The sequence below is a fragment of the Pteropus alecto genome, unplaced genomic scaffold (assembly GCF_000325575.1).
Source record: "Pteropus alecto unplaced genomic scaffold, ASM32557v1 scaffold179, whole genome shotgun sequence".
In the NCBI taxonomy this organism is placed as follows: domain Eukaryota; kingdom Metazoa; phylum Chordata; class Mammalia; order Chiroptera; family Pteropodidae; genus Pteropus; species Pteropus alecto.
The window spans coordinates 1,037,420-1,045,882 of record NW_006442112.1 but is presented as its reverse complement, the minus strand read 5'-3'; the positions used below and the strand labels follow the sequence as shown (position 1 = coordinate 1,045,882).

The 8,463-nt window shown below is 41.9% G+C and overlaps 1 pseudogene; it reads right to left on the bottom strand.

Moving 5' to 3' along the window:
* Window positions 1-3,263: 3,263 nt before the first annotated feature.
* LOC102884774 lies at window positions 3,264-5,142 on the bottom strand (annotated as a pseudogene).
* Between the last annotated feature and the right edge of the window lie 3,321 nt (window positions 5,143-8,463).

Here is an 8,463-nt window from a genome sequence, read left to right as displayed (position 1 = left end):
TCTTCTTATGGCTGAGTAATATTCCATTGTATATATGTACCAAAGGTTCTTTAGCCAATCATCTATCATAGGGCACCTTGGTTGCTTCCATGTTCTGGCCACTGTAAATAATGCTGCTATGAACACTGGTGTGCAAATATCTTTTTGGATATGAGTTTTCAAGTCTTTGGGGTAAATACCCAGTAGAGGGATTGCTGGATCATGTGGTAGATCAATTCTTAGTTTTTTGAGGAACCTCCATACTGTTTTCCATAGTAGCTGTACCAATTTGCAGTCTCACCAGCAGTGTATGAGGATTCCTATTTCTCCACATCCTCTCCAACATTTGTTATTGCTTGTCCTGTTGATTATAGCCATTCTAACAAATGTTAGATGGTATCTCATTGTGGTTTTGATTTGCATTTCCCTAATATCTAGCAATGTTGAGCATCTTTTCATATATTTGTTGGCCATTTGTATGTCCTCTGGGGAGAAGTGTCTGTTCGGGTCCTCTGCCCATTTTTTGATTGGATCATTTGTTTTTTTGTTGTTATTGAGTCGTATCAGTTCTTTGTATATTTGAGATATTAGGTCCTTATTGGAGGAGGGGGGAGGTAGACAGGGTAAAGGGGGTCAAATATAGGGGCATAGGGGTAGGGTGAAGTGAGTAAAGGGGAGCAAATATATGGTAGCTGAAGGAAATTGGACTTTGGGTGGTGAACACACAATAGAATATACAGATGTCAAATGATAATGTACTCCTGAAAATCATATGGTTGTATTAACCAGTGCTACCACAATAAACTTAATTTAGAAATAAAAAATAAACTCAAAATGTCAACCATACATAAAAAAGTATATAAAGTAAAAATGAAAGTCTTTCTTCACCATCACTCTCCATTCTATACCACTCCCTAGAGATAATCCCAATGCTAACAGTTTTGAACTGTTTTGTGTATATCCCACTAGAATTTTTTCTATGCGTGTGTAAACACATTCATAGAATTTGCTTTTATTTTTTGGCTTTTTTACAAAAACTGGATCTTACTCTACATTTTTATACTATCTTTTCTTTTTATCTAAAAATATGCCTTGGTGCCCTCTCTATGTCAGTATAGATAGGTCTATCTCATTTTGTTTACAGCTGCGGGATTATATTTCATAGGAAGGAGGTATAATAATTTACTTAGTCTTTCCACTACAGATAGACTGTTAGACCGTTTACAGTCTTTTAAAACTATAAACATCTTTGTCTAAGTCTTCTTGTGCAGATGTGCAAGCATTTTTATAAGTGAAATTTGCTGCATCCAAGTATATTTGCATTTTATATAATAGTGCCAAATTACCCAACAGAATGGCCAGTATGGATCTACATTCCTACCACCAGTATGTGAATGTATCAGTTTCCTGTACCCTAATCATCACTACATATCAATATCAATCTCAGATATGATCAATATAAGAAACATTACCAATCATTTTTAAATTTTTGCCAACATTATGGGCAAAATAAACCCTGATTTTTGTTTCATTTTTAATTTTCCTGATTACTAGTCAGAAAGAGCATCTTTTCACATGCTTATTGGCCATTAGTATTTCTTTGATGATGTGCCTATTCTTAGCTTTGCTCACTTTTCTAAGTTGTTTGTCACATGCTTAATGACTTGTAGAACAGTTAGTATGTTATGGATGTTAACCATTTGTCCTTTACATATGTTGTAAATACTTTTCCAGTCTATTTTTGTCTTTTCTTTTTGTTTCAGAGGTCACAAACTTGAACAATTACAAGGGCCAAGAAAGTAATGTAATTGTAGGATGGTTACCAGGTGGAAGACACTAAGAAATTAATGCAAAAATGCCCACTAAGGGTATTAACATTCCAAAAAATATCAAAACTCTGTGCATGATAATGTATCTTGCATGTATGGGCCACCAGTTTGAGACTTAGCTTTAGGTGAGTTGTTTATTGTTGTTTTAGAGATGTTCCAAGGTTTCTGTTTGTCTGTTTTACCTTTTAATTTATTTTATGTTGTTAAATTTGTCAGTGTTTTTCACTATGGCTTCTAGGTTTACTTTCATTGCTTATGAAGGCCTTACTCTCTTGTATTTTAGTCTGAGACTTTTGTAGATATTTTTATGTTTATTTTTTCAATTTATCTGGAATATAGATCATGGTAAAGAACTAACTGTATTAAATTACTATTTTTGTCCCAAAAAATCTTTTACTGAAGAGTCCATCATGCTCCACTGATTTTAAATGTCACATTTATCACATGCTAAATTCCAATTTTTTAAAATGGTCTATTTTGGAATTCTATTTTATTAGCTTGTTATTATATTCCTAAATTATATTCACTGTTTTATTATATATTTATACAATATTTTGATATTGAGTATGGATAGTCATCAGTCATATTATTTTTCAAAATGTCCTTGTCAGTTCCTGCCAATTTACTTTTACAAATGAATTTTAGTCAAGTTTCTTCTAGTATTCTTTTGGAATTTTGTTTGAATTGCATTAAGTTTAAATATTAATTTGAAGGTATTTACATATTTAAATTTTTGAGCCCTCCAATCCAATGGCATTCTCTGCCATTTATTTATATACTATTATATCATTCAGTAACTTTTAATAGATATTGTCAAGTAAAATTATTACATGTTTTATTAGGTTTATTCTGAGTTATTTTATAATCATGTTGCTTGTGTAAATTAGATCCTTTATCCATGACATTTTATAATTAGCTTTTACTGGAAAGATACTGATGTTTATATATTGGTATTATACCCAATCACTGTGCTAAACTCTCATATTAATTGTTCTAGTTTGCCAGTTGATTCTCATGTATTTTCTAGATATATGATTTTTAGCAATTAATGACAATTTGTTTCATTCTTTTTTTTTTTTGAGGGATCTTCATGTTCTTTATTGACAGGCTGTGAAGGAGCAGTAGGGTTATTCTCCCTCTCATCCTCTTCATTTGAAGCAGTTAGCCCCACCCCCGGCCATTTCTTTCCAGAGAGATATCGTGTCTTCTGTCTGTCCTAGGGCAGGAGGTCCATCAACTGGGGCCAGGCCTGGCTCCCCAGACCTGGTGAGCTCTAGGCTGGTATACACAGTGTCCTCTGAGTCCAGTGCTATGCATCTCTTGTGATCCCTAAGATGTTGGGGGTACAGGGACAGAGAGCTCACTGTTCTGCTTCTGTCACATGGGGGCTTCTTGTGGGTCCTGGCATCAAGGCCGCCCTTCACAAGTCAGTGGCCACATCCCCAAGGAGCTGGCTCAGCCCTTCACAGTTCCTATCAGACCCGAGGTGGCTTTCCAGACTTGTTCCTGGATTCCCTGAAGCCAGCAGCTAGGGGGCTCTGGAGAAGGGTCTCTACTGGGCATTTTATCCATCTCCTCCTCCATCATCTCCTCCCCATCCCCATCCCCCTCTCCCTCATCCTTTTCCTCCTGCTTCTGTAGCAGCTCTTTGATGTCTGTCCACTCCTATTCCCTGTGCTCAGGTGTCCACATGTGCCACAGTGCCAGGGCACAGCACCGGCCCCACATCACAGCCCACATACCATGGGGATTCTCCCCACCAGAGCTGAAGGCCATGAGGCATACACAGCAAGGGTGAACCTGAGCCCTGATGGTGAGGGTGTTGAGCTCTGTGAAGAACAGGTCCCCACCCTGGAAGTCATCATTGAGGTAGAGGAGTCCACTGTAGACTCAATAGATGTAGCTGGGGGCTCCTGCCAGCAATCTCCAGTGTAAGGGTCTAGGATGCAGTTGTCAGCATACACCAGGTGACTCGGGTCCATGTGCTGCTCTTGCTTCCCTTTGATGATACTTCGGCACACCAGGTGGGTGAAAGAAAGATGCAGGGACCTTCCTGGAGAGAAGTAGGCCTAAATCAAGATACGTACATGCTCTCTCACTTCCGGAAGCAGCTTAGTACCCTGAGTGCCGACAGGCCAGCCTGGGCCAGAAATGTAGCCTTGAGCACCATGAACACCTCGAAACGTTCATGGAGGGTGTGAGGGGAGTGGCAGTTTGGATAGCCAGACTTGGCTCCAGCTTCAACTGCATCCTTGGATAGCTGCAGCAGTGCCCCACACTCAGCTGGGGTGAGCAGACTGTCCAACACTGCTCGCTCGGACTCATTCAGCTGTCTTGCATCCTGGGTCAGGGTTACTCCCTCTAGAAGAACATCTTTCCAGTCAGTCAAGGGCTTTGGCTGTAGAGGTTCATGGTCCCAAGGCCATTGCTCTTGGTCTTCTCTGAGCTTTTCTTTAAGTGTCTCCAGGATGAAAGCTGCTGGAGTCCAGGGATCAAGATCCCTGAAGTTGGTCTTCAGGTGTTCCATTGCATAGTAGAGCTATCTCTTTCCCCCCAATGAAGCACGGGATGTCCGCTCTCGCTGACAGCTTCCTTGACAGTCTCATCATCTGGGTAGAAGGGCAGGACACTTAGGGCATTTTTCATCACCTGGGACAGACTCCCCATCTGAGCATGGGCCTTGCGCAGCTGGTTGGGAAGGAAATCAGAGACAGGAAATATGTGACCAGGTCATGTAGCTGTGTCCCCGGCACAGTTCTGCCAGGACTGCAGGACCCGAATCCAGTGCCCTGCAATGGCCTCATAGAGGGCCCCCTGTTTCTTCCTCCTCTTCTTCCTCCCTTTGCTGCTCCTCAGACCCCTCACAGTCAGCTCAGCAACTCTCCATCTGGGATAGGCTCTCCTGCAGGGCTTTCTCGAGCCTGGGCAGTGCCAGTCCTGCCTCCTGGTGCCCCAGGAGCTCTAAGCCGGAGTATTAGGCTGCCCAGTATAGGGGCGTCTCTAGGTCCCAGAAGCTCTGCGGCTGAACTCTGGACATATATCTGTACTTAGACATATCCTCCTGCATCTGAAGTTGTGTGGGGTTTGCTACAAAGAAGGTGTGAGCTGCAGATGCTGCCAGGTCCAACTTCTTCAGTTGGTAGTAGGCCCTCTGCAGGCAGTTGTATGGCTCCTGGTGGCAGAGGAAAGTATCCCAAAGTAATCCCATGCGGAGCCTCACCGAGCCGCTGGGGCCCAGCCTCCGCACCACTCACTGGCTCAGGCACTGAGCCCCTCACAGCGTGGCATGGAGTAGCAGCTGCTCCCAGGCCTCAGAGGCCTGGCAGGGCCTCATTCTTTCTAGTATTAGTAGTTCCTAATTATTTTTCTTTCTTTTTTCTTCTCCTCCTCCTCCTTCCTCTTCAAATCGTACTAGCTAGATCTTCCAGAATAATGTTGAATAGTAGAGGTGAAAGCAAACATCTCTGGCTTCTTCCTGACTTTAAGGAGAATGTATCTAATATTTCATCATTAAGTATCACATGTGCTATATGTTCAGTAGAAATCCTTTAACAAAGTTAAAGAAATTTCCTTCTCTCCTTAGTCTAAGAGTTTCTTTTCTTTTTTAAATCTAGAATGAACATTGAATTTTATCTAATTCAATGTTTTAGGAGAGTTTGCAGCATGAGCCATGACAGGTCATTAGTATGGAAAAGCCACTGTTCATAAGTGAGATTAACCTCTATGCCATCACTTTTTACTTAAATAACTTCTTCATATCAACTTCTTTCTTTAAATAAGTCCCTGGCCCCAATAGTTCTTTGGGTCAGCCTTGAGAAATGTGTTTTTTGAATCCAAAGGTGTAATGCCTGAGTCATATTTTGTCTATTCAAGGGATACATATGGCATCAGATAAGGTAACAGGTATTCTAAACTAAAATGATTTCAATGAATGATGTCCAGTTTTTTCTTCCAGTTTATTCCAATAGTCACCTTCCTTAGAGGGGGAAAAAAAAGGATGTATCTGGTTCCCTGATGTTGTAGCAATATTCCAAAGGTTGAAGACTTCAATTCCACTTCCACAGTGGCTTAACCCATTCCAGCCATTAATAACAATAATTTTGAATGTTTACTACATATCATGCACTCCTTTCAATCTTCAAAAGAACCCTATATAAAACCCTAGTTTTACAGATAAGAAAACTTAGGGGACAGATTCATCTTTGAGAATTGCCTGAAGTCTTACTGAACAAAAGTCGTACAACTAAGGACATATAGAAGAAGCCACCTCGAGACTGGTGGGGAGAGGTGTAGATGCAGAATGGGCTGGTGACCATACCCACATATGGAGTTTAAAAATCGGATGGGATATCTCAGTTGCAGGGGTTCCTCTGAAGGAGCAAGGAGTCCCAGCCCCACATCAGACTCCCCAACCCAGGGTCCCAGTCCCAGGAAGAAAAGTCCCAACATCTTCTGGCTGTGAAAACTAGCAGAGATGGTGGCTGAGTGAGACGAAGGGCTGCAGGAGTTGCAGGCATCCATCTTGAAGGGCCCACCCACGGACTTACTCACTGATGAACTCACTCATTCTGAGCTCCAGTACTGGGACAGCAGTTTGAAAGGTGCCAGGTACAAACGTGGAGGAACCAAAGTGTCTGGCTTCAGGATGAGGGCTGGAGGAGTGGCTTTCTCCCAGACAAAAGTGCTGGCAGAAGCCATTGTTCTTTCGCTGAGCTCTCCCCACTCCTGGTGTGCAGACACAGGCAGGCACCAAATCTGAGTCTCCATGAACCTGGCTAACACTGGTCACTCTTCCCTGGTGATTCCCTGCCTCACTCAAATTTCAGGCTCGCCCAGCCAATTCCAGTGGCTTTTCCATACTAATGACCTGTCATGGCTCATACTGCAAATGCTCCTAAAATCACTCAACTGTTCACAAGCCCCAAACTAGCAGCATCTGGCCTCAGCATGCCCTGTACCTCTTGCTGAGCAGCTCTATGCCTGGCACTAGTGGCAACTGGCCTTGGTTCATGGTTTGGTCTCTTGAGGCATCTCTAAGCCCAGCATGGGTGGTGGCCATCCTCGGATTGTTTGGTGGCTCATTCCAGGTGGTCCCAGGCCAGGCACAGTCTGGGGCTGAACTTGGCTTGTGGTGGGGCCCCTCCCAGGAGGAAATGAGGGCCAAACACCCAGTAACTGGATTGCTGGAGCACCACCCGGGGTCATATCCAAGGAAGGCACACCCAAAGGACAGACTGAGCAGGCACCAGAGCCCTGCTAAAGTAAATTCTGCTCTGTGGGGTCAGCCCCTGCACAACAGCTTCTCCACTGTAGTCACAGCCAGTCCTCACAACCAATGAATCAGAGGTTCAATCCTTCCCACTGAGGAGCAAACAGCAACCCAAGTGCAACTACAACAGGAGAGCACATACAGCCCATTCAAGGGAGACATCTGGAACACCTGGCTCAGGTGACCTGGGAGACTGTGTCACTGGGCCCCACAGGCAGAGTACCTACTACATAAGGCCACTCGACTAAGACTGGAAGACAGAGCAGCCCTACCTTATACATAGAAACAAACACAAGGAGGCAGCCAAAATGAGGAGACAAGAAAACACGTCACAAATAAAAGAACAGAACACCTCCAGAAAAAGTATTAAACAAAATGGAGACAAGCAATGTACCAGATGCAGAGTTCAAAACAATAGTTAAAAGGATCCTCAATGGACTTAGGGGAAGAGAAGATGAACTTAGGGAGAACTTTAACAAAGAGGTGGAAAACATAAAAAATGGAGATAGAACACATTAAAAAGAACTAGTTAGAAATGAAGAATATACTAACTGAAATAAAGACTACATTAGAGGGAATCAATAGTAGATTAGATTAAGCAGAGGATCAAACCAGTAATTTAGAAGATAAGGTAACAGAAAACACCTAATCAGAACAGTAAAAAGAAAAAGGAAAAAAGAATCCAAAAAATTGAGGATAGTTTAAGGGGCCTCTGGGACAACATATAGCACATCAACATTCACATCATAAGGGTACCAGAAGAAGAGAGAGAGCAAGAAATTGAAAACCTATTTGAAGAAATAATGATGGAAAACTTCCCTAACCTGGTGAAGAAAATAGACATACAAGCCCAGGAAGCGCAGAGAGTACCAAACAAAATGAACCTGAAGAGGTCCACACCAAGACACATTATAATTAAATTAAAATGCCAAAAGCTAAAGACAAAGAGATAATCTTAAAAGCAGCAGGAGAAAAGCAGTTAGTTATCTATAAGGGAGTTCCCATAAGACTGTTAGCTGATTTCTCAACAGAAACTGCAGGCCAGAAGGTTTTGGCACAAAATATTCAAAGTGATGAAAACTCAGGACTTACAACCAAGATTACTCTACCCAGCAAAGCTATCATTTAGAATTGAATTCTTTGAAAAGAAGAAGAAAGAAAAATATGCATAAAAAATATGAATAATAGAATGGCAATCTATACATATCTTTCAACAATTACTTTAAATGAAAAAGAATTAAGTGCTCCAATCAAAAGACATAGGATGGCTGAATGGATAAGAAAACAAGACTTTTATTTATACTGCCTACACAAGACTCACTTCGGATTGAAAGATACACACAGACTGAAAGTAAAGGGATAGAAAAAGATATTTCATGAAAATGG